Source organism: Chelonoidis abingdonii, chromosome 1 (assembly GCF_003597395.2).
Source record: "Chelonoidis abingdonii isolate Lonesome George chromosome 1, CheloAbing_2.0, whole genome shotgun sequence".
In the NCBI taxonomy this organism is placed as follows: Eukaryota; Metazoa; Chordata; order Testudines; family Testudinidae; genus Chelonoidis; species Chelonoidis abingdonii.
The window spans coordinates 328,972,698-328,997,332 of NC_133769.1; the positions used below are offsets into that span (position 1 = coordinate 328,972,698).

At 46.5% G+C, this 24,635-nt stretch overlaps 1 protein-coding gene across 2 annotated transcripts in view; it reads right to left on the reverse strand.

Annotated features, from left to right (window-relative positions):
• The window catches only part of WASF3 (WASP family member 3), a 90,823-nt gene extending 66,813 nt beyond the window's left edge, over window positions 1–24,010 (reverse strand). For both annotated transcript variants that reach the window (XM_075061656.1, XM_032765329.2), the window contains exon 1: window positions 23,925–24,010. The gene's annotated coding sequence lies outside the window, so the exon portion shown is untranslated. The remainder of the gene's footprint in view (window positions 1–23,924) is intronic.
• Window positions 24,011–24,635: the final 625 nt, after the last annotated feature.

A 24,635-nucleotide genomic window follows, 5' to 3' on the forward strand; every position in this document is an offset into this window, starting at 1 on the left:
CCAATCTAAACCATCCCTGCTGCAATTTAAGCCCACTGCTTCTTGTCCTATCCTCAGAGGTTAAGCAAAACAATTTTTCTCCCCTCCTCCTTGTAATAACCTATTATGTACTTGAAAACTGTTTTTACCCCCTCAGTCTTCTCTTCTCCAAACCATAACCCAATGTTTTCAATGTTTCCTTATAGGCCATGTTTTCTAAACCTTTAATAATTTTTGTCGTCTGGACTTTCTCCCATTTGTCCACATCTTTCCTGAGATGTGGCACCCAGAACTGGACACAATACTCCAGTTGAGGCCTTATCAGTGTGGAGAAGAGCGGAAGAATTACTTCTTCTGTCTTGCAATACAAAAAAAAAAAATGAACATCATCCTGGGATGTAACAGTGTTCACTTATATTTAGCTTGTGATCCACTATAGCCCTCAGATCCCTTCTTGCAGTACTCCCTTTTAAGCAGTCATTTCCCATTTTGTATGTGTGCAATTGATTGTTCCTTCCTAACTGGAGTACTTTGCATTGGTATTTATTGAATTTCATCCTATTTACTTCAGACCATTTCTCCAGTTTGTCCAGATCATCTGAATTTTAATTTTATCCTCCAAAGGACTTGCAACCCCTCCCAGCTTGGTATCATCCGCAAACTTTATAAGTGTATTCTCTATGCCATTATCTAAATGACTGATGAAAATATTGAACAGAACCGGACCCAGAACTGATTTCTGTGGGACCCTGAGATGCCCTGGCACCCCAATATTCATCACTGTCATATAATTAGGATATGTTTTGTACAAAGTATGCTTTGTAAGGTATCATTCTAAAGGTCTTCATGTGCTAGCCATTAATCTCTCGTTGGACTGTGTGCGCTACCATCATATGTGAATTTATAAAGTTTAGCTATTTATGTGTTACTGAAACAGGAGACTGAAAACACCCACAAGCAGCCTTTCAGGTACAACAGTAAAAAGGCCAAACAATGTTAACGGCTTAGTGAGAAAAAGGAGACTCAAGGATTACCCCACGAACCATCTCAATATAAACCTCTCAGAGATAGCACTACACAATGGGAATTGTTTGACCCAGGTCACAGCAAAATAGCTTTTCAACAAGTGGGAATATATAGAAGTGGGACAATGACATCATGATGGTTCCTCACTCTCCCTACAACACACCTGGAAACACCTGAGAAACAAGGACTGAACTATGGGAAGTGATGGCCCCAGGATAGCAGGATTTTTAGCCTGTGGATGAAAACCTGGGAAAGCCAAGGCAGCTTGTGCCTTAGGAATCTGCCAGCCTGTTTATCACTCAGGATGAGAATTTGCCAATTCATATCCTACTTATTTAGTGTGTTAAACACTGTTTGCGGTTTTGTTTATTAAGGTAATCTGCTTTGATCTGTTTGCTATCACTTATAATCATTTAAAATCTATCTTCTGTAGTTAATACACTTGTTTTTGTTTTATCTAAAACCAGTGTGTGGAAAACAACTGGGGGCGGGGGGTGAAGCTGTTGCATATCTTCTTCTACATTGGGGGGGGACAAATTTTATGAGCTTATGCCGTACAGTTCTCTGTTCAGCACAAGACAGTATAATTTTGGATTTACACTCTAGAAGGGGATGTGCAATTGAGTATCAGACAGGTCCTTAGCTAAGCCTTCCCATGCACAGCTGATCTCAGCACCTGTGTGTATAGCTGCAACTGGGTATGTCCCTACCTGTATGTGTGCTGGTTAAGTGCAGTCTGAAGCCTGAGGGAGGGCTTGGCTGGCTTCAGCAATACAGTGTAAAGGGAGCCCAGGCTGGTGGGTCAGGTGGGCTCAGTGGTACCCCAGTTCCAAGTGGTGCCCCGGGGGGAACCTGTCACAGATCCTACTTGATATGCCCTTCCAGTTTGACCGTGAATCACTAGTAACTACTCTCTGGGAACTGTTTTCCAGACACTCTTCCAGTTCTCTGGACTCTCTTCCACCTTGCATAAGTTTTCGAAAATAATTGCTAATGGCTCAGATATCTCCTTAATCAGCTTCTTGAGAGTTCTAGGATGGATTTTTTCAGGCTGCTGATTTGAAGACATCTAGCTCATCAAAGTAATTTTTAACTTGTTCCTTTCCTATTTTAGGCTCAGATCCTACCTCATTTTCACGGGCATTCACTAAGTTAGACATCCAACTGCTACTAACCTTTTTGGTGAAAACAAACAAACAAAAGTCATTTAGCACTTTTGCCATTTCCATATTTTCTGTTATTGCCTTGCGTTCTTCACTAAGTAATGGCCTACTCCGTTCCTGGTCTTCCACTTACTTCTAATGTATCTGTATTATCATAGTACCTAGGAGCCCTAGTCATGAAGCAGGACCCCATTGTGCTAGACACTGTACAAACACAACAGTAAGACAGTCCATCCCTGCCCTAAAGAGCTTAAAATCTAAATACATCAAACACAGAATAGGAGAAGGGGTATAGACACATCCTTCAACATCCCCCTCCATACTCTGTCTTTCTCCTGAATGTCTGAGAGACTCATTCTGGCAGGCAGGCAGGCAACTGCAACTGAACTCAGATAAGGTATTCAAGCTAATAGTCTTCTGATTTATTTGGGAGGGAGCTTAAAGAAAGGCACGTTCAGGATCCTTTTGGGATGCAATTTTCCACTCTTCGTCTCAGATCAAAGACAAATAATTCTGGAAAGATGAACAGATGAAGTGATTTTGCTCTTTGAGTTAGACAAGCATGAAAAAAGTTTCCCCCCTTTAACTATCAACTCTCTAATTATGCAAAAATGGCTGAAGTTTATAATTGCAAACTCTGCATGTCTCCAGACATCTCCTTTGGTTTAATAATTTTTAAGGTAAAACTCAGTTAAAATGAAATGTAAGAATTCACCTACTACGTGAATGTAGTAGGTAGCCTATACTGATGCAAAGCTGTCTATAACCTACTGGCTGTGCAGATGGTAACTTACTGCAATAGAGGGCTGGCAGGATAGTAAAACACCTTCCCTGGGCCAAAGAGCCCTCTCAAACTTGCCGAAAGGAGTCTTGCTATTCCACACATCTTCTGCTTATAAGGGTACAAGTTACACAACATAAGTGGTTCACATGATGTGTGTTACCTACTACACTTTACTTGTATAGGTCAAGCTGGAAATTAGTGAAAAAAGTCTTTACTTGATATAGATGCAACAGAGACAATTACGAAATTTTTTAAAAATGTAGTTCTCCTTTAAAGGGATAAATAATTCAGTTTTATTACTGGAGGTTTTACAGGTGGTACATACCAGATGTACCACCACTACTAGAATTTAGGATAGTGGAAGGATTTTGTTTGTTTTTGCCAATAAGAAAAATTAGAGCAGATAATATCCAGATGGTCCTCTCTCAGGATGAGGGTTGGTTCACAAAATTTGCAGCTATTGGGATTCTGAGGAGGTATTTAGGGGCTAACAGGGTTTCTTTTCCGCAGTTTGCTGGTGTCCCCACATGTCATTTCAGTAAGCAGCCTGATGCCCCCTGTCTCTCCAACTATGAAGACTGCCCCCCTCCATGAGAAAAGAGTGCAGATCCCAAATCCACCATGGCTTTTTTTCCTTAGTCTCTAGAAAGGGTAGCAAAGAAGTGAATTGCTTGTGGGGTTGAAGATGGTGTCCTTAGTCTCTGTTTGTCAGAAACTGGGAATGGGAAATGGCATGGACCACTTGATGATTACCTGTTCTGTTCATTCCCTCTGGGGCACCCAGCATTGACCACTGTTGGAAGACAGGATACTCGGCTAGATGAACCTTTGGTCTGACCCAGTATGGGTGTTCTTATGTATGATTTCAGCCACCACTGGCTTCACCCCCTCCTCACAAAACTCTTTCCTTCTCCCCATGACATCTTTCCTTTACCTTGATTCTCAGCTTCTGGGTGGCAACTCAGAGGTCTTTTATTCCTTCTTCATGCTGAAGTCTTAGGAAGGGACCTGCTGGCCCTACTCTCACATTTTGCTTCTTCAGTGGGCCAACAGTCAGTCCACTCCTGTTAACAAATTCTACTGGTTGCATCTTTAGGGGAGTGGATGGTTCCTCTGCCTATCTACCATTCATTCTCCCTGTTCCCATTTGTCTCTAGCAGCAGCGGCATTGTGGAAACGTGTCAGCTGCATCTAGCCCTAAAATAATCTGTGGTTCCAATGCCCTTGTGCACTGAGATACTAAGAAATCTTGTCCTCTTACCATACCTGCTCAATTTCCCAAAGGATCCTTTTGCCCAGCATTGAATTTTAGCTATTATTGGATTGAAACATCATAACTGGATGGCAGGAGACAGATCACTTGATCATTACCTGTTAGGTTCACGCCCTCTGGGGCACCTGGCATTGGCCACTGTCGGTAGACAGGATACTGGGCTAGATGGACCTTTGGTCTGACCCAGTACGGCCACTCTTATGTTCTTAACTATTTCACAGCACACAACAATACTACATACATATTTCAGGTAAGAAAACCAAGGTATCCAACTGAAACCTCATATATAATTTCAGGAATGCAAAATATAATTATCCAAATTGGATTTAACCTAGCACAGCAGAGTTACATCCCTTCTCTTTTAAAAACAACTGTAACATTTGTAATGAACACCCAATTTTTCCATTTCACCAAAAGAACTGACTCGTGCAGCATACAGTGTTCCCCTCATACTATTTGAGGGGCACTGGTCAAATACTGACAAAGGGAAAGTGACAAATACTCAGCACAGCTACCTGCAGCATAGTGAATTTTTCCTGGGAAAAGTTCCTTTCCTATATAAGTATTGTCCTAGCACAACCCTCCTTATTTCATTAGAGCTGACAAGATTACAACCCAGGATAGTATGGCTGCAGGCACACAAATACCATTATAATCTGAAATGATGAGCAAGGAAAGACAGAAAGAGTACAGGATCATTAAGAGGGAGTCTGGCTAATGCTCAACTTCTTTTAAAAAAATGTTAAGAGTATAGCTATGAATGTTCAGGTGTACTCCTTCGAAGGATACAAATTGCACATCTTAAGAACCCATAACAAAAATCAAACAATTTTTGCATTTCAATTTCACTGAAACTGAGGGAGGGATCAGTTTTCTTATCTAAATTACAGTGTTCTTGCAATTGTGTAATGCAATAAATATAAGAAACTCATCTACTGTTTACAATGTGTTTTTAATGTTATGTTGGGGAATTTACTGATAACATAAATCTTGTGATGGAGAATTTAACACATGCCAACAAACTGCATGCATGAATGAATCTGCATTACTGCTATTATTTATACTGCAATACAGACTGAAGTCCATACATATTTCAAAGATAGTTTAGAATTTACCTAAAGCTGTTGTCTATGCTGGAAAAAATAAGAGTACTCCAGAAGCTAAAAATGTCAGAATGTTTTAACAGATGTAAACTGCAGAGTTGACTTATACTGATCCTATTTAACACTGTCTTATTGGATTTCAAGTGCTTAGAATATCTGTCTGGGTCAAGACCATTGTGACACCCACAGAATGTTAAGGTCTTTAAGATCTACACTGCAATGAAAACGTGCAGTTTAAATTTCCAGAAGACCTTAAGCTAACCAGCAGTAAAATCAATGGAAGTTTCCTTTTGATTCTCAGCATTGCAACTTAAAACATCTGCAGGAAAATGATGACGGGTTCTTTTTTCCCCTGATAAATTCCTTTTGTCTTTTGAAAATGATCTGTAGATACACAGTGTTTTCTATTTTTATTTCCTTGCTACTTAAAATTAAAAGGACAATAGATCTATCAATGGCTGTTAGCCAGAATGGGCAGGGATGGTGTCCCTAGCCTCTGTTTGTCGGAAGCTGGGAATGGGCAACAGGGGATGGGATCACTTGATGATTACCCGTTCTGTTCACTCCCTCTGGGCCACCTGGCATTGGCCACTGTCGGAAGACTGGATACTGGGCTAGATGGACCTTTGGTCTGATCCAGTATGGCTGTTCTTATGTAAAAGCCTAGGCAAAAAGTGAAGTTAGACAAAACAAAAATGAAAAAGATCTAGAGCTGACAATCCTTTGGTCGTCTCTGTCTTTAATTTGATTTATGTTTTCTGTCTTCACTAGCTGCTCAAACTAACACTTACGACTTACCCTCATTTAGCATCTTTTTAGAAAACTGTAAATGTCTTCCCTTTTAAATTCAGTACTAGAGATGTTCAGGAAAAAAATGGTTACCCATCTTTTAGTAACTGTTGTTCTTCGAGATGCGTTGTTCATGTCCATTCAAAGTAGGTGCGCGCGCTGCGTGCATGCCAGCCGGAAAATTTTCCCCTAGCAGCGTCCATAGGGTCGGTCCTGGCACCCCCTGGAGTGGTGCCACTACGGCACCCTACAAAAGGGGCCCGCCGACCCTCCACTCCCTCAGTTCCTTCTTGCCGGCACTCCGACAGAGTGGCAGGAGGGTGGGTATTGGAATGGACATGAACAACATAGATCGAAGAACAACAGTTACTAAAAGGTGGGTAACCATTTTTTCTTCTTCAAGTGGTTGTTCATGTCCATTCAAAGTAGGTGACTCACAAGCCTAACCTTAGGTGGCGGAGTCGGAGATCACTGCTGACTGGAGTACTGCATGACCGAAGGTTGCATCACCCCTAGCCTGGTGCGTGATGGCGTAGTGTGACAAGAATATATGGATGAAGGACCATGTGGCTGCTCTACAAACTTCCTGCGTCGGGATCTGAGCTAGGAACGCCGCAGAGGAAGCCTGCGCCCTAGTGGAGTGGGCCATGACCGGAGAGACAGGGGTCTTAGCTATGCAGTAGCATTCCCAGATGCAGGTGGTGATCCACGAAGAGATTCGCTGAGAGGGGACCAGGAGCCCCTTCATCCTGTCCGCCACTGCAATGAAGAGCTGAGTTAAGCGTCTGAATGGCTTGGTACACTCTATGTAAAAAGTCGAGGCCCTGCGGACATCCAGGGAATGTAATCTCCGCTCCTCATTGGAAGAGTGTGGTTTCGGATAAAACACCAAGAGAAAAATATCTTGACCCATGTGGAACTGTGAGACGACCTTGGGTAGGAAAGCTGAGAGAGGTCTAAGTTGGACCTTGTCCTTACAGAAGACAGTGTACGGGGGCTCGGATGTTAACACCCTGAGCTCTGACACCCTCCTGGCCGAGGTGATCGCCACCAGGAAGGCGGTCTTATACGACAAGTACAACAGGGAGCGCGAAGCCAGAGGCTCAAAGGGAGGTCCTGAGAGGGCAGAGAGGACCAGGTCCAGGTCCCAAGCACGGGCCGGCTGACGAACATGCGGAAATAGCCTGTCCATACCTTTGAGGAAATGCCTGACCAGCGGGTTTGCAAACACCGAGGTACCCCGCCCTCCTGGATGGAAAGCCGAGATGGCTGCCAAGTGAACACGAACTGAGGGAAGGGAGAGGCCCAGTTGTCTGAGGTGGAGCAAATAGTCTAGGACAATGGGGATTGGGACCCCCAGCGGATTGTGACCTCGCTGACCCAACCATATGCAGAAGCGCTTCCATTTGGCCAGGTAGGTGGCCCTAGTTGACGGTTTCCTACTACCGAGCAGCACTTGTCTGACCTGGTGGGAGCACTGCATCTCCACTGGGTTCAGCCATGGAGCATCCATGCTTGTGAGGTTCAGGTGGTGGAGGGAGCCCGGTCCTGCGTGATCAGGTCCAGGAGCAGGGGCAGCGTCAGGGGTGCCTGAACAGACATGTGCAGGAGTGACGTGTACCAATGTTGGCGCGGCCACACCGGAGCTATCAGTATTACCTGTGCATGGTCCATGCAAATCTTCAAAATCACCCTGTGTATCAGGGGGATCGGAGGAAAGGCGTAGGGCTAGACTGAACCTCAAAGACCGTAGGAAGGCGTCCGACGGAGATCCCTGACTGCGGCCCAGGAGGGAGCAGAATCATCGGCACTTTGTTTTCCCTCGAAGCGAACAGGTCTAACCAGGGAAAGCCCCAGAGCTGGAGAATTGAGCGTACCATGACCCATCGGATGGACCACTCGTGACCCCAGAATGAGTGGCTGAGGGTGTCCGCCAAACCGTTCTGCTCCCCCAGAAGGCAGAACGCTGTCAGGTGGGTAGCATTGTGGACGCAGAAATCCCACAGCGCGAGGGCTTCCCTGCACAGGGGAGAGGAGCATGCACCCCCGTTTGTTGATATAAAAGACTGCCGACGTATTGTCCAAGAGGACTGAAACACATCTGCCAACCAGGTAGGACTGGAAGGTCAAACAAGCCAGGCAAACCGTTCTCAGCTCCCTGACATTGATATGCAACTTGAGGTCCTCCTGCAACCACAAGCCCTGCGTCCTGAGGTGTCCCAGGCATGCTCCCCAACCCCGATCCGAGGCATCCGTTACCAGGGAGAGGGAGGGCTGAGGGGCAGTGAAGGGGATACCCATGCACATTTTCTGTGGGTCGAGCCACCACCGCAGCGAGCTTAGCACCAAGTGGGGAATGGACACCACTGAGTCCAAGGGATCCCTGGCCAGGTGATATACTGTCGCTAACCAGGACTGTAGCGGGGGAAGTCAGAGTCTGGCACGGTCTACCACATAGGTGCATGCCACCATGTGACCCAACAGCCGGAGGCAAACTCGCGCCGTGGTAATCAGGGCATGGTGCAGTCCGAGGATGAGCTCGGAGATCGCACAGAACCTGGATTCTGGCAGGTACGCTCTGGTGTGGGTGGAGTCCAGAACTGCTCCTATGAACTCTATTCGTTGCACTGGAGACAGGGTGGACTTGGCTTCGTTCAAGAGGAGGCTGAGATCGAGAAAGGCCTGCCTGATGAACGACACCTGCATCTCCACCTGATCCTTGGGGCGGCCCTTTATGAGCCAGTCATCCAGGTAGGAGAACACCTGGATGTCCCCCCTGCGCAGAAAGGCCGCCACGACTGCCATGTACTTCGTGAAGACCCTTGGAGCAGCCGAGAAGTGCAGATGGGCGTCGGCCACAACAAATGTGAGGTACCGACGGTGTCGGGGAATTATGGCAACGTGAAAATGAATCAAGGGTGGCATACCAATCTCATGGATCCAGGGAGGGAATAATGGAGGACAGGGAGACCATGCGGAACTTGCGTTTTCACACAAATTTGTTTAGCCGCCGCAAGTCTAGGATGGGTCTCAGCCCCCTTTCGCCTTCGGTATTAGGAAATACCAGGAGTAGAAGCCTTTGCTCCTGAGCCCCCGGGGGACTTCCTCCACCGCCCCTGCCTCCGCAAGGGCCTTCACTTCTTGAGTTAGAAGTTGCTTGTGAGATGGGTCCCTGAAAACGGACAGGGAGGGGGGCTGGTGGGGCGGGAGGGAGGGAGAACTGGATAGAACATCCCCTCTCTACCGTGCGGAGCACTCAACTGTCCGACGTGATTCGGGACCAGGCACAGTAGAAGGGGGACAGACATGACCAAAGGTAGGCGTAGACGGATCCAATGTCTCAACAGGTAGGTCGCCCTCAACCGTACCATTAAATAGGAGGTCTAGGCCCCAATGATGGTTTCGACTGACCGGACGCCTGGCCGGAGGGGTGGCGTTGGTGACGCCTCCCGCCATTTCTGCTCCGCCTGTGCCCCAGCTCCTGGTGAGTCTTAGGTTGGTAGGGGCGTGAGCCCGTCTTCAGCCTAAACTGCCTGCGCTGGGTCGCTGCGGTATGCAAGCCCAGCGAGCGAAGCGTGTCCCGCGAGTCCTTTAGGCTATGCAGACGTTTGTCTGTCTTTTCTGAATACATCATCTGCCCCTTGAAGGGGAGGTCTTGAATGCTCTGCTGGACCTCATAGGGCAGGCTTGAGACCTGTCGTCAGATCCCCTGCCGCACGACCAGGCCCGTGGCCAGGGTGCGCGAGGCTGAGTCCGCCACACCTAAGGCAGCCTGGAGAGAGGCTCGGGAGATCAGCTTTCCCTCCTCCACTAGGGCCGAAAATTCTGACTTCGAGTCCTGGGAAAGGAGCTCTGTAAACTTTGACATGGCTGAACACGTGTTATGACCATATCGGCTTACAATTGCCTGTTGGTTGGCAATGCAGAGCTGTAGGCCTGCTGTGGAGTACACTTTTCTACCAAAGAGGTCGAGTCTTTTAGAATCCCTGCTCTTTGGTGTTGACCCCTGGAACCCTTGACACTCCTGCTGGTTGGCCGCATCCACCACCAGGGAGTCCAGGAGTGGGGCGGGGGAGTGTACAAGTGTTCATGCCCTTTAGAGGGGACGAAATAGCGCCGTTCCGTTCTCTTGGCAGTAGGGGCCAGTGAGGCTGGCATTTGCCGTAAGGTGTGGGATGTATCCGCTACAGTCTTTATCAGCGGGAGAGCCACCCTGGATGGCCCTGAGGGAGCCAGGATGTCTACTACAGGGTCTGCGTCCACCTTGATTTCCTCGGCCTGGATTGTGAGGCTCTGAGCTCCTTGCCGGAGCAACTGTTGGAGGATTCGAGTGTCCTCCAGGGCCGGTGCCGCAGCCATGCCCGAGACCGCTTCGTCCAGGAAGGAAGAAGAGGAAATTACACGGATTGGCCCTTCCTCTGGTGCATGCGGCCCTTCAGGGTCCTGCGGCACATGGTACTGTGGTTGTGGTGCCGGTTCCGATTCTAAATGTGGCACCACGACCAGTACCGGGGTCGCCAGCGAGCGGCTTGGCGTATCGGGCGGTGCCTGCGGAGCCCGAACTGAAGCCGCTGCCAGTGCCACTGCCCGGCTAGGGGTGCTGAACTTGGATATGGCACACCCCTGCTCGGTGACTGTGCCGGTGGAGCAGGCAGCTGCGCCGGGGCCACCGACGCTGAGGAGACCGAGGCCGACCTCGATCGAGGACCAAACGCCTGGCCTACCGACAGGTGGTAGGCCCAGGGGGTCCAAAATGGCCACAGCGAGGGCGGCTACCATCGTTGCTAACACTGTGGCTAACTCTGGTGGCTTGCCCCTGAAACTGATCTGCTCCGCGACTGGCTGGAGCAGTAGGAGTCTACCTCTGAGTCCGAAGTCTGAGTACAAGGACCTGGGGGGAGCAGCACCCGGTGCCCTTGGAGATCAGTGCTGAGGCAGCGGGGAGCCCCTTATCTGGTCTAGTGTCGCCTTAGCAGCGTGGTGCAGGGAGGGAGGCGACAGCATGGCTGGCTTGCCTCTCGATTGTACTGGGGGACGGGCCACATTAGGCAACTCCCTATGGTGCAGGGAGGCCGGCGCCGGGAGTCCCATCAAGTCTGAGGCCACCTCGAAAGCCTCCGGTGTCGAACGGAGATGCAGGTCTCCGATGAGGACCAGGGATCTAGGCTGGTCCACACTCAACCGCCCTCTCTGCGGTGCGGGAGTCGACGGAGCAGCCGAGGGCTGTAGCCCAGCCTGTCCGCTTGCACCCACGGACGGCGTCGGCCTCGGATCCTGGTGGAGTGACCATTCCCTCACCAGCTTTCTCTTCTTGGCAGACACCGGAGACAGTGTGCACTGCCGCACCAAGGCCAACTTTCTATAACCCGACTCCGTCTGGTGCCAGGTTTTAGATGACTCGGGCTGGGCCCTAAGTCCTGATGCTGGTGCCAGGGCGCTTCGCAGCGAGGAAGACACGCTGGGCACCGCCTCATCCAGTTCCAGGTCCGAGGGTGGCCGCAGGGCAGCCTCCATCAGGAGGACTCTAAGTCTTTGAGCTCCGTCTTTGAGAGTTCTCGGGCGGAAGCCTCTGCAGATAGAGTACCAGTCCTTTCGGTGGCTCTCTCCAAGGCACCTCAAACAAGCAGAGTGCGGGTCACTGTTGGGCATGAATTTCCCGCAGTCCTTGCAGAGTTTATACCCGGGGGACCCGGGCATGCCCCAGTGGGCGACGAAAACTTGGGGGGGGGACCCCCAACTATGAAGATCTATATACAATGATCTAAGTAAACTAACTATAACACAACTATATACATGGACTATACACAAGGATAGGACACTGCTAACTTGCTATGCGCAAGAGAAGTTCCAGCTAGCCTCACCGGCGGTAAGATGGAACTGAGGGGGTGAAGGGTCAGCAGGACCCTTTATAGGGCAGCGTAGTGGCGCCATTCCAGGGGCACCAGAGCCGACCCTACGGACGCTGCTAGGGGAAAATCTTCCGGTTGGCGTGCACATGGCGCGCGCACACCTACTTTGAAGGGACATGAACAACCACTTGAAGAATTTTTCTTCTCAACATTTTTTCAGCAGAAAATGTGGCTATTGTAAAATTGACATTTTCAATGGGAAAGTGTCAATTTGGCTGATGTTTCTCCATTTTCTACTGAGAAAAGCAAAACAATGTATTTTGTTCTGGTTTGGGTCAACCTGATTTGAAATATTTTAGTTTGCTGAACCACATTTGAATATTTTCTTTTGTGCAGGGGTGGCAGGTTTGTAGAAATTTTGGTGGAACCCAGAACCCGCCCACCCAAACTCCACCTCCCACCTGCCTAAGGCTCTGGGAGGGAGTTTTGGTTGGGGGATAAGGTCTGGGGTGCAGGCCCTGGGCTGAGGCAGAGGATTGGGGTGCAGGACGATGAGAGGTTGGGCTCTGGGAGGGAGTTTAGGTGTGGGGGGGGTCTGGGTGCAGGCTCTGGGAGGGAGTTTGGGGGCAGGAGAGGGTTTGTAGGAAGGGGGTGGGGGTGCAGGCTCTGTGACAGAGTTTGGATGCTGGGTGCAGGCTCCGGAGGCTAGGGTAGGGGCTGGGTGTGCAGCAAGGGGTGAGGGGTGCAGGATCTGGGAGGGAGGTTGGAGGCCAGAGTGGGTGAGGAGGGAAGGGATGCAAGCTCTGAGAGGGAGTTTGGGGATGGGGGGTGAAGGGAGGAGATGCAGGCTCTGGGAGGGAGTTTGGGGGCCAAGGGGGGGTGCAGGCTCTGGGATGGGGTGGGTGGGTGGTACTTACCTGGGGCTCCTAGGCAGGGCAATCCAGGAGGCTCCATGTGCTGCTACCCGCAGGCACTGCCCCTGCAACTTCCCATTGGCCGCAGGGGCATTTGGGGCGGGACACAGACCCATCCCACCCAGGGGCTGTAGGGAGGGGCCGGCAGCCAAATGGAGCGAGCAGGCAGGAAGCCACTCAGCATTGCTGCGCTGCCGGTGGTGAGTGGGGGCCCCAGGCTGTTTTAAATGGCCCAGGGGTAGGGTGACAAGATAGCAAGTATGAAAAAAATCGGGACAGGAATTGGGGAGTAATAGGTGCCAATGTACGAAAAATCTCCAAAAATCAGGACTGTCCCTATAAAATCAGAACATCTGGTCACCCTACCCGGGTGACCTGCAGGGGGGAAGGCGGGGCCGAGGGAGAGACCCAGCCTCAGACATTGCTGGAGCTGGGCCCTGAGCCAGGAATATTACTGGTGCGCAGGCACCATGGGTGCATAGAACTCTCCACCCATGGTTTTGGGTCAATTCAACATTGATCTGTGTCTGCTTGAGCTGCTGCAGTGCCTTGTGCCCCTTTCCACCTGACTCCCGGAATGGGCCAGGTTCTCTGGCTAGACTACATCTCATGATGCACCTCAGTCTCCATTCTGGCTGCACCCACACAGTGCTTCATGGGAGTTCCGTGACTGTTGTGCATCACAAGTGAGGTAGTCTGGCCAGGGACCCTGGCCCACAGGGAAGAAAGGGGGCATAAATTACAAGACGTGAACACAGTTTAATGTCAAATTGTTCCAAAACAAAATGTTTCAACATTTCAAAGGATTTTACCTCAAAACAGGGCTGTTGTCGTAGAGATGTGTGCTGCTATCAAGAAGATTCTTTTCCCTCACGTCATAAGACTGAGCAGTACACAAGCAGATCTAACTAGTTTCCACATTTGGGGGCCCTGACTTGTACTGGATCCAGGAATGGGACCCATCTGCATATTCAGATACTCCCCCACCACCACATACGAAGACATGGAGTTCAACAACAGAAAGGGATATTTTTCTACAGCGTGGCAAGGCCCGGCTGATCGCCACAAAAGGTTCACCAATATTTACATGGGATGAGCTGGAAAGGTTCATACCACCAGGTTCTTTGGAAAATCTGGACTGTTTTCTCCAATGACAAATGTCAGTTTTGCTGCTATTGTATCACTGAACATTGGTGGCATTGCCATTCCATCACCTATTCCGGGAGACTAAGTTTAGCCTCTAATGCCTTAGGATTATGAAACTGAACTGTAACTAGGCTCTGAGTAGTTGCAGAATGACTGGACAATGCATTTGGAAAACTGAAATCTAGATGGAGCATCCTGATAAGAAACATCTTCGTTAGGACAGCTGTTCGCTGTGTTTTGTGCAACTATTGTGAAGGCAAGAGAGAAAACATTGCAAATGGATGGTGGTGGGCAGATTTGGTGAATGTTTTGAATGGCCTCTATGAAATGATGCAACTACTCAAGGGCACAGAGTAAGAGCCAAATTACGCTCATAGTTCAAGTATAGGTGACACCTGTAAAGAGCGTACATGCTTTTTTGTAGAGGACATTCATCAGCATTTCTGACTGTGCACATTTTCTTGTGTACTTCCTCGTAAAAGGAGTTAATCAGACTTGGTGTGTACGTTATATCACATTTCTTGTTGAGTTTTTAGTGCATGATATGTGAATGTCATATAATACTTGTAAACAGGAGCCTTTTTGTGCATGAGTGGTTATTATGACTGTGATGATGCATATTTCAGGAAATGGTGCAAGATTCAGAACCATGGATGTAAACACATTTTCAGTGCTTCAGTAGCAACAAATACACCAAGTCGAATGTGATAAGCTTGTGAACAGTAAAAAATGTAAAACAAAACCAAAAACTATTCAAAATTCAAAGTTGCTCAAAGCTGGAAGGCTTCAAAGGCCCTGTGCTCCAGGAGTGTTGGTTGCCCCTCTATCATCCACAACAGTTGTGTCTGTGATGTGTTAGCCATTTCTCTGCCCTTCCCTCTCTCTCATGCCAATACTATTGTGGGAAAAGAACAAGTTAACGTCCAAGTTGTAGTCTCCATGCCAACACTGATAAAATGTTACTTTTCCACCAGTTTTGGAATTCCATTTCCATTGGCTATTTCCAGTCTTTGTGGGCTTGGAGATGGTAAGATGTTTACTTAGTTTCTCTGTTGTACTCAAAGTACTATACGGGATCTTTTCAGGGGGATTAAGGCAAAACGCCACATTTATTAGTAATACAGGTATTAATTAATACTCTATCATATGCATATGATATATTACAGTCATGCATTCACACACACACACACACACACACACACTCCGTCTTGCTGTTGTTACCAACTAGTTGCTCCCCTTAACTGCACTGGCCAGGTGAGTTAGATGGGGGAGGGGTGGAGCCGGGCTTCTGCCGATCCGGATCGATGCTCCGATGGTGACAAGACGAGACCCAGGGTCCTTCTGCAAGACACCTTGTATTTATAGCAGCTTCCCTCTTATGCAAATCCAGACCAGATTCAAAATCTGGGTCTGTGTCCGTTGGTCTTTGTGCTGCTTTTTTCCTGGGTGTTGTCCCAATGCTGCTCAAAGAGGGCGTTTTCTAAAGAAGGTGCTGGCTTCTAATCCCTGAGGTCGTCAATATGTCTGCTCCCCTCCATTGGGCCCACTTGACAAGTTGCATTTGTCTTTTGCTCTGGCTCCCATTCCCTCTTTAACTGTTGTAGCTGTCTGGAGGTGGGTGTCTTCCAAGCCTCACTCATTCACACCTCATTCAGTCAATGGGGAAATTGATTACAGAGTGGGGGGAAGATCTTATTCTACTTCTAGCAAAAAGGCACATGTTTCTTTCACTTTAACTATACTATCTTTAGGGGCTATAACATTTGATACAAAGTTTTCTACCAATTTTCTAATACAAAGTTGTATGAGAAAGGCACAATGCCAAGTCATATGAAATACAAAATCAAACAGTGAACAGAAGTTACAATGCAGGCAAGTGTAGTGAATGGTGAACAGAACTTACATTAATAAAGTGAACAATTAAAAACAATTTCATTTATCAGTTCTACATCTCCCTTTTGCGTAGGATCCCCTGGGCCTGTGATATGATAGGAGCAGGTGGAAGGTGGATGTTCTGCCAAGTTGGGAATAGGATGATAAATTCCAGGTAGCTGTGGGTTAGTTAAAGTGGGTGCAACAATGGCTAGCTAGTAATTGCATGTACAGTTCTGTAGGCTGACTTACTCTGGAGAATGTTACCCTGAGGCATATCCCCAAAATACAGAAGGATCCTGTTCAAAAAGGTATTGGGCAAAACGGGAAGATAGGCTTGCTGCTGTTTGTCAAAATGGTTCCCTCAGGATGGTTTCCCCTTCACAGGTTAGGTTCCTGCCTGTGGTTCAGACTGATCATCGAGCTGTGATCCGGGGTACTCCTGGTTCTCCATCATTGTATCTGTCCAAAGGCTCACTAGGCCCAATGATGCAGCAGTTGAGGTGGATGGTACCACCGATATGGAGCATGTAGGTACCAGGACCGAAGGTGTCTGACGATTCAATTTTGCAGGTACTGATGATAAGCTTGATGGAGACAGGGCCATTCTAGAGGAATGTATGTCCTGGGCCTCCCTATCCTTTACAGATGGTGTGGGAGAGGGATAGCCCAGTGGTTTGAGCATTGGCCTGTTAAACCCAGAGTTGTGAGTTCAATCCATGAGGGGGCAATTTAGGGATCTGGGGTACACGCACATACACAAAAAAACACTTGTCAGGGACAGTACTTAGTCCTGTTAGTGAAGGTAGGGGACTAGACTTGATGGCCTTTCAAGGTCCCTTCCAGTTGTATGAGATAGGTATATCTCCATATATTATTTATTATGGTCTGGGGGGAAAGGAGAGACTTGGCTTGCTGGAGTTGCACTTCTCCTAGTGCTCCAGGATCTCCTGGCTCTCACAACTCTGGAGGAAAAATTCTTCACCTCCATGGTACTGAGTTGAGAGGTCAAAGCCTCTAACGCCACAGAGTTAGCAAGAAACCAGGGCCTTCTGGGAGCCAGCCCCTTATGGAAACCGAGCTCCTCCTCTTTGGAGTTTTCCTTGAGTCCTCCAAGTCTCCCCCTCTTAGGGGACACCTTGGCCAAGGTCAAAGGGGCACTGGGTCAGTCCAGAGACAGAGGTACAGGAGGTGGAGGTCTTCTGACCTGACTCAGAACCAGGTCAAAGGGAATACTCCATCATCAGAAATCTCAATTTAATCTCTTGATTCTTCCATGCTCTAGTTCTGAGAGCTAGGCAGAAGTTACACTTTTGGTAGACACGGGACTCTCCCAAGCAATGGATATACTTAGTGGCCGTCACTGACCAGGACAGCCTCCCGACAAGAGAGGTAGCATTTGTAACATGCTGAGGCATGCACACTGGACGCGCTACAGCTCTGTCGCAGGCCAAGGAGAAAGAAGAACCTAAGGGCAGTTCACCCAGGGAGCTCTATACATTCTCGGTATGCGACACGAGGTTGTATAGAGCACATGCGCAGGTTGAATGGATATTGCTAATGCAAAACCTCCAATGAAGGTCTCCAGAGGTGCATGCACACCCGAAATACAGAATTCATAGGGATGCTACTCGAAGAGGAAGTCTGATATTTCAGCCTTTCATCCCCATTCAGTACAAAACTATTTCAAAGTACTTGAATTTTCCACAGGACAGAAATGCTAGCTTTTGCTGAGCTCTAACATTTTTAAAAAGTAAAATATTGTAGTGTTTATTTTACGGAAAATGTTGTACATTTCCTCAAAAGATTAGATTTCCCCCCCACACACTCATTACATGCTATTTTAGCATTAGCAAAAATGTGAAGTTGTTTTAAAATACATTTCCCAATTAAGCATAAACCCCAGGTTCACTACCTTCATACAAGCTGCGGAACAGAGCACAGACTAGTTCACATATGAGACTGACAATAAACGGGGGCGGAGGAGAGTTCAATATTTTGCAACAAAGGGACTCTACCTCCAAAGAACAATAATGCATAAAGAAGAAAAATTCATGTAAAAAGAGACATAAGTAAAAATATTTTAAATACATTATTAAAAAATAAAAACAACTGTTTTGACTAGTCTAGTGCAAATATGTGGAATCTAACTATAGTATATTTAAGAGAGTTTAGGTTATTGGAAGGAAGGGGAGGAAAGAAAGACTAGTCAAAGCTAAGTAACCATGTGGAAAGGAGGTTTGATACACAAGCTCTTCTCTCAAATCCCTTTGTATATATCCAATAATTTAAAATGCAATTTACATCAATTCAGTTAAATAAAATGACAATAATTAAGGACAACATGACAAGATGTCAAATACTGAGTGTAAACAAGCCCCATAAACACCCTCAGAAATGAATTATAACCTAACAATGAACATGCTTAGTGCTTGTTAGCAATCCAGCTGAATCATTCCCTTCCCCAAAACCCGCATCAGTATTCAAAATGATTTTTAAAATGAAATTAGGATAGTCAGGCATATCTTTCAGCAGGAACAGCAGCCTAAAACAGATAGATACGAAGTTGGGGGCGGGGGAGGAAATCAGGATTCCGTAGAGCTTTCTATTTTACAATCAATGTAAGTACACGGAAGGTGTAAAAGGTTACAGTCAATAGTTGGGTGCAGACAGCTGAAGCGGCACAGAAGCCAGCAAACAGAGTTGTAAACAGAGGAGTTTCAGGGGGAGTTTGCAAGGGAGACTAAGAGACCTAGGCAGAGGAACTGACAGGCTAGTGAAGGGAGGGGGTGGTGTTCTGCCAGCGGTCTAGTGCCTGTTGGGGGTTTGTGTTGCTGTAGGTGGTGGTGGTCTACTTTGGTTTGTGTTTCCTGGACTAACAGGTTTTAGGTGGGAAGGCTATGACCGATACAGAGGCACCAGTGAAAGACACAATGAGGATGTCTGGATGTGGAAGCTGTGGCATGTACATGATCCTGGAGGTGGTACCTGAAAAGAGTTTCATCTGCATGAAGTGCCGATGGATAGAGCTGATGGAAGAAAAGATCCGAGGACTGGAAATGCAGGTGGAAACTCTGGTAGAGTTTAGAAGGGGGTCCGAGCAGATGATGGAGTAAAGATATGAGGAGGCTGAAGGGATAAACTCAGACTTGCAGATGGAAGCAGGACCAAAGAATTCTGAGGGGAGACTGCTTGGTGAGGAAAGCGGACGATGGAAGCATGTGACTAAGAGAACCAGACAGAGGAAAAGACGGGCCAGTGAAGGAGAAATAGAACTCAGGAACAGGTTTGCAGACCTGGAAAATGAAGAAGGGGCACAGCAGGTGTCCGTTGAAGGTGAAAGGGCAAGGAAGAAGAGAAGAGCAGCTAGTTCTATAGGAAGAGGGGAAGCGTCAGTGGAGACAACACCAAATATGAGCCCCAGGAGGATACGGGATGGGTTGTGGAGGATTGCAAGGGACAATAGAAATCGAGAAGACTTGCAGCCAGAGGGAACACGGGATAGACCAGAGAATCACACTGTCACCAGGAAAAGAAGGGTCTACGTGATTGGAGACCCTTACTGAGAAGAATAGACAGGCCTGTAACTAGAGCTGATCCGGAGAACAGAAGGAAGGGTGTGTTGTCTGCTGGGTGCTAAGATATGGGATGTGGACCTGAGGCTGAAAAGGATCCTAGAGGGGATCAGGAAAGAATCTGCTGATTGTCCTTCATGTGGGAACAAATGATCCAGCTAGATTCTCGCTGGAACATATCAAGGGAGACTATGCCAGGCTGGGGAAGACGCTTAAGGAAATCGAGACTCAGGTGATCTTCAGTGAGATTCTGCCTGTTCCTAGAGAAGGGCAACAAAGGTGTGACAAGATTACGGCAATCAACAGATGGCTCATGCAATGGTGCTATAAGGAGGGCTTTGGGATGAACAGCCACTGGGAAGCGTTCATGGACAGAGGACTGTTCTCTCAGGATGGACTTCACCTCAGTAAGGAGGGAAATAGAGTTCTAGGATGGAGGCTGGCACAACTGATTAAGAGAGCTTTAAACTAGGAATTTGGGGGAGATGGTTGGGAGATGTCCAGGTAATCTCCACGCTGGAATTTAACATTGAGAGGGAAGAAAACGAAGTAAGAAAGGACACAGCCGTGGGTATGAGAATGGACATAAGGAGGAAGGATATTGTAGATATCAGTCTAATAGGTGATACCGGTAGTAGAATGTCTGTGCCTAAGCAGGTAAAGAATGTCAGTGAAGCCAAACGGCAAAAATTAAGATGTTTCTACACTAATGCGAGGAGCCTAGGTAACAACATGGAGAAACTAGAGCTACTGGTACAGAAACTGAAACCAGATATTATAGGGATAACCTGGTGGAAACATGGTGGAATAGTAGTCATGACTGGAGTACAGGTATTGAAGGCTATGTGCTGTTTAGGAAAGACAGAAATAAAGGCAAAGGAACCGTGAAGAAATAAGAAGGGATGGAATGGATAAGACAGAGTATGTCTGGGCAAAAATCACATTGGGAAAGAAAGCTACTGGAGCCTCCCCTGAGATAGGGCTTGGGGTGTGCTACAGACTGCCAGGATCTGATCTGGATATGGATAGAGACCCTCTTGAATGTTTTTTATGAAGTAAACACTAATGGGAATTGTGTGATCGTGGGAGACTTTAACTTCCCAGATATAGACTGGAGGATGAGTGTTAGTAATAATAATAGGGCTCAAATTTTTTCTGGATGTGATGGGTGATGGATTTCTTCACCAAGTAGCTGAAGAACCAACAAGAGGAGATGCCATTTTGGATTTGGTTTCGGTGAGTATTGAGGACCTCATAGAAGAAATGGTTGTCCGAGACAACCCTTGTTCGAGTCATATGAGCTAATTCTCAGTTCAAAACTAGATGAAGGTAAACAAAAATAGATCTGAGACTCGGTTTTTATTTCAAACGGCTAACTCTAAAGAATTAAGGAAATTAGTCAGGGAAGTGGATTGGAATGAAGAACTTGTGATCTAAAAGGCAGAGGAGGCCTGGATTACTTCGAGTCAAAGTTGCAGAAACGCTGCATCCGCAAGAAAGAGGAAAAAATCATAGGCAGGAGTTGCAGAACCAAGCTGGATGAGCAAGCATCTTAGAGAGGTGATTAAGAACAAAGCAGAAAGCTACAAGGAAGTGGAAGATGGGAGGGATTAGCAAGCTACCTTATTATGAGGTCAGAACATGTAGGGATATAGTGAGAAAGGCCAAAAAAGCCATGTAGAGTTGGACATGCAAAGGGAATTAAAACCAACAGAAAAAGTTCTATAGGCCATATAATAAGAAGAAAACAAAGAAGAAGAAGTGGGACTTCTAAACAACTGAGGATGGAATGGAGGGTAAGGATAATCTAGGCATGGCCCAGTATCTAAACAAATACTTTCCCTCAGTCCTTTAACATGACGCTACATGAGGAGCTTAGGGATAGACGGTAGATGACAAATGTAATGAGGCTATGGAGGTAGATATTGCCACATCCGAGGTAGAAGGCCCAAACTCAAACAGCTTAATGGATAAATCGGAGGGCCGGCAGATAATCTTCATCCAAGAATATTAAAGGAACTGCAGATGAAATTGCAAGGCGCATTAGCAAGAATTTTAAATGAAATCAGTAAACTCAGAGGGTTGTACTGTATCATCTAGAGTTACCAACATAGTTCGCTACTTTTAAGAAAGGGAAAAAAAAGTGTCCGAGTAACTATAGGCCTGTTAGTTTGACATCTGTAGTCATGTAAGGTCTTGGAAAAATTTTGAAGGAGAAAGTAGTTAAGGCACATTGGAGGTCAACTGTAATTGGGAAGCAAAAAACAACATGGATTTACCAAAAGGTAGATCGCGCCAACCACCTGAATGCTCCTATCTTTAGTAAGTAACAGATTTTTTTAGACACAGGAAACGGCAGTGGATCTAAATTTATCTCATTTCAGTAGGCATTTGACCCACGGTTCCACATGGGTAATTATTAGTTACATTGGAGATATAGATGGAGATCATATAAAATTGAAAGTGGATAAGGAACTGGTTAAAGGGGAAGATCCTACAATGGGTCATACTGAATGGTGAACTGTCGGGCTGGAAAGGAGTTACGTAGTGGAACGTTCCTCAGGGTCAGTTTGGGACCAATCTTAATTCAATCTTTTATTACGACTTTGGCACAAAAGTGGAATGTATAAATAAAGTTGGCAGATGACACAAAGCTGGGAGTTGTATGGCTAACACAGAGAAGAACAGGCTATCATATCAAGGAAGATCTGGATGACCTTGTAAACATGGAGTAATAGTAATACGGATGAAATTAATAGTGAAAAATGCGAGGTCATGTATTTAGAGATTAATAACAAAGATTTGGTTATCAACATGGGCCCAATGCGCTCCATTCAGTTGAGTAAAGAGGAGGAGGAGAAGACGCCTGAGTATTGGTTTGATCACAGGATGACTATGAGCCGCAGTGTGATAAATGGCTCGTCAAAGCTAAATGGCGTTTTCGGATGCATGCAGGACAAGGTTTTCCTACAGCCAAAAAAGAATAAGGGAAACAGGGTGTTAGGTAACATTATACAAGGCAGCTGGTAGAGACCTCATTTGATACTGTGTGCACCTTCTGGTTCGCCCATGCTTAAGAAGGATAAATTCAAACGGAACAGGTAGCAGAGGGTACTAGGATGTATCGCTAGAGGAACAGAAAACCTGTCTTACGAAAGGTAGACTCTAAGAGCTTGGCTTGTCAGCCTAACGCAAAAGAAGGTTGAGGGGGATAAGATTGCTCTTCATAATATACTCGAGGGGATAGCATATTAGACAGAGGGAGAGGCATAACTAAGCATAGTAAGCATATGGTGGACACAAGAAATCAAATGATCCCACTTAGACATTAGGAAGTTTAGATTACTTGAAATTAGATGAGTGTTTCTAACCATTAGAGGAGCTGAAGTTCTGAAACAGTCCTCCAGGAGTAGTGGGGCGCAAAAGACGTATCTGGCTTCAAGACTAAGCTTGATTAAGTTTATGAGGGGATGGTATGATGAATAGCCTAATTTGGCAATTAATTTGGCAATTCATCTTTGATTCTACAGGCAGGTAAGTACGCCAGTGGTCTGTGATGGTATGTTAGATGGGTGGGATCTGAGTTACTGAACACGAATTCTTTCGCTGGGTGCTGCTGGTGAGTCTTGCGACAGACAATGCTCAGGGTTTAACTGATCGAACTATTTAAGGGTCGGGAAGGAATTTTCCTCCAGGACAGATCGGCAGAGGCCCTGGAGGTTTTTCGCCTTCCTCTGCAGCATGGGGCACGGGTCACTTGCTGGAGGATTCTCTGCAGCTTGAGGTCTTCAAAGCACGATTTGAGGACTTCAGTAACTCAGATATAGGTTAGGGATTTGTTACAGGAGTGGGTGGGTGAGATTCTGTGGCCCGCATTGTGCAGGAGGTCATACTAGATGATCATAATGGTCCCTTCTGATCTTAGAGTCTATGAAGTGGATGCCATGTCAATTTCCCTTGGTATCTCTGGCTTGTTTGCCACAAATCTTCCTCCTTCCCAATATCTCAAGTTCTGATTTCAACAGGTTCTGCACACAAGCACCTCACTAATCATTTAATTTTAATGATTCCTGTCTCAAAATTCAAAGAAAATGAAAATGTAAGGCAAGACGAGGTACAGGTGAAGCACCACTGAAAGTAACACGTGAGCCAGTATGACTATAGTAAAACGAAGACACGCATGCTGCGTTTTCAAATGCTTTTGTAGCTGCATATACACTAACTCCCATTATAAGATAAATAAGCCATTATAAACCCAACAGACACCTCAGACTGAATAATTCAGTTGGGATTTTTAGGAGAAAAGCCTTTTTCAAGACTTCAAGGCTGAAAAGCTGTGCACCATGAAATCAGATAATATATAATGGATCTCCACTGAGCTGGCAGGATAGAAATGTTTCAGAAATTAATTTAGAAACAAAGGCAAACCGTGTTTCCAAATAATCACTTACTAAAGTGAGGCTTCAGCAACTTTCTCCAGCTAGGGTCATCAAAATCTTAGCTTATGATCCTGCAGATCCTGGAGATTACCACGGATAACACTGAAAAGTCAGAAAAATATTAAAATCAACTTTTATTTTAATATTTAAAAAAAACAAATATTTTTTGGAAACTTACATTTTTTTTTAAACAGAATCAGAACCCTTAAATTTTTAAAATCAGTTTTGGAAATGAAAACAACTCATGAAAACTCATGAAATAGCAGAGCTTTAAATTTCAGAGCATCTGTGAATAATGTACTGGTTTACAGCTGACCCTGCAATTCTCCTCTACCAGAATCAGTGCTAAATGTGCATGTTGGGAGGGCTCAGTTCCACTTAGCTTTTCAGCCAATCAGCTGGTCAGACGGAGTTATGGAAAGGATCTCATGCAGCTGTGAGCAATGGTGCTACATGGAGGGAGCAGCTAAAAAGATACTGAAAGAACAAGGGCTACAGCTTCACCTCTCTTCCCAAAACATATATTCCTCCTCAGCAACCGAATATCTGAGGAGGGAGGGCAGCTTTAAACCCAACGTTCCCATCTAACGAGCAGTAATTCTGCTCTCCACCTGCCTCCCCAAGCCTTCAACATTGCAGACTCTGCTACGGAGGTTTAGGTGCTGTCTGAACTATTTTCAAGACAGGAGTAGCAGATGTAAAAGTGGCCTCCATAGTCTCTTT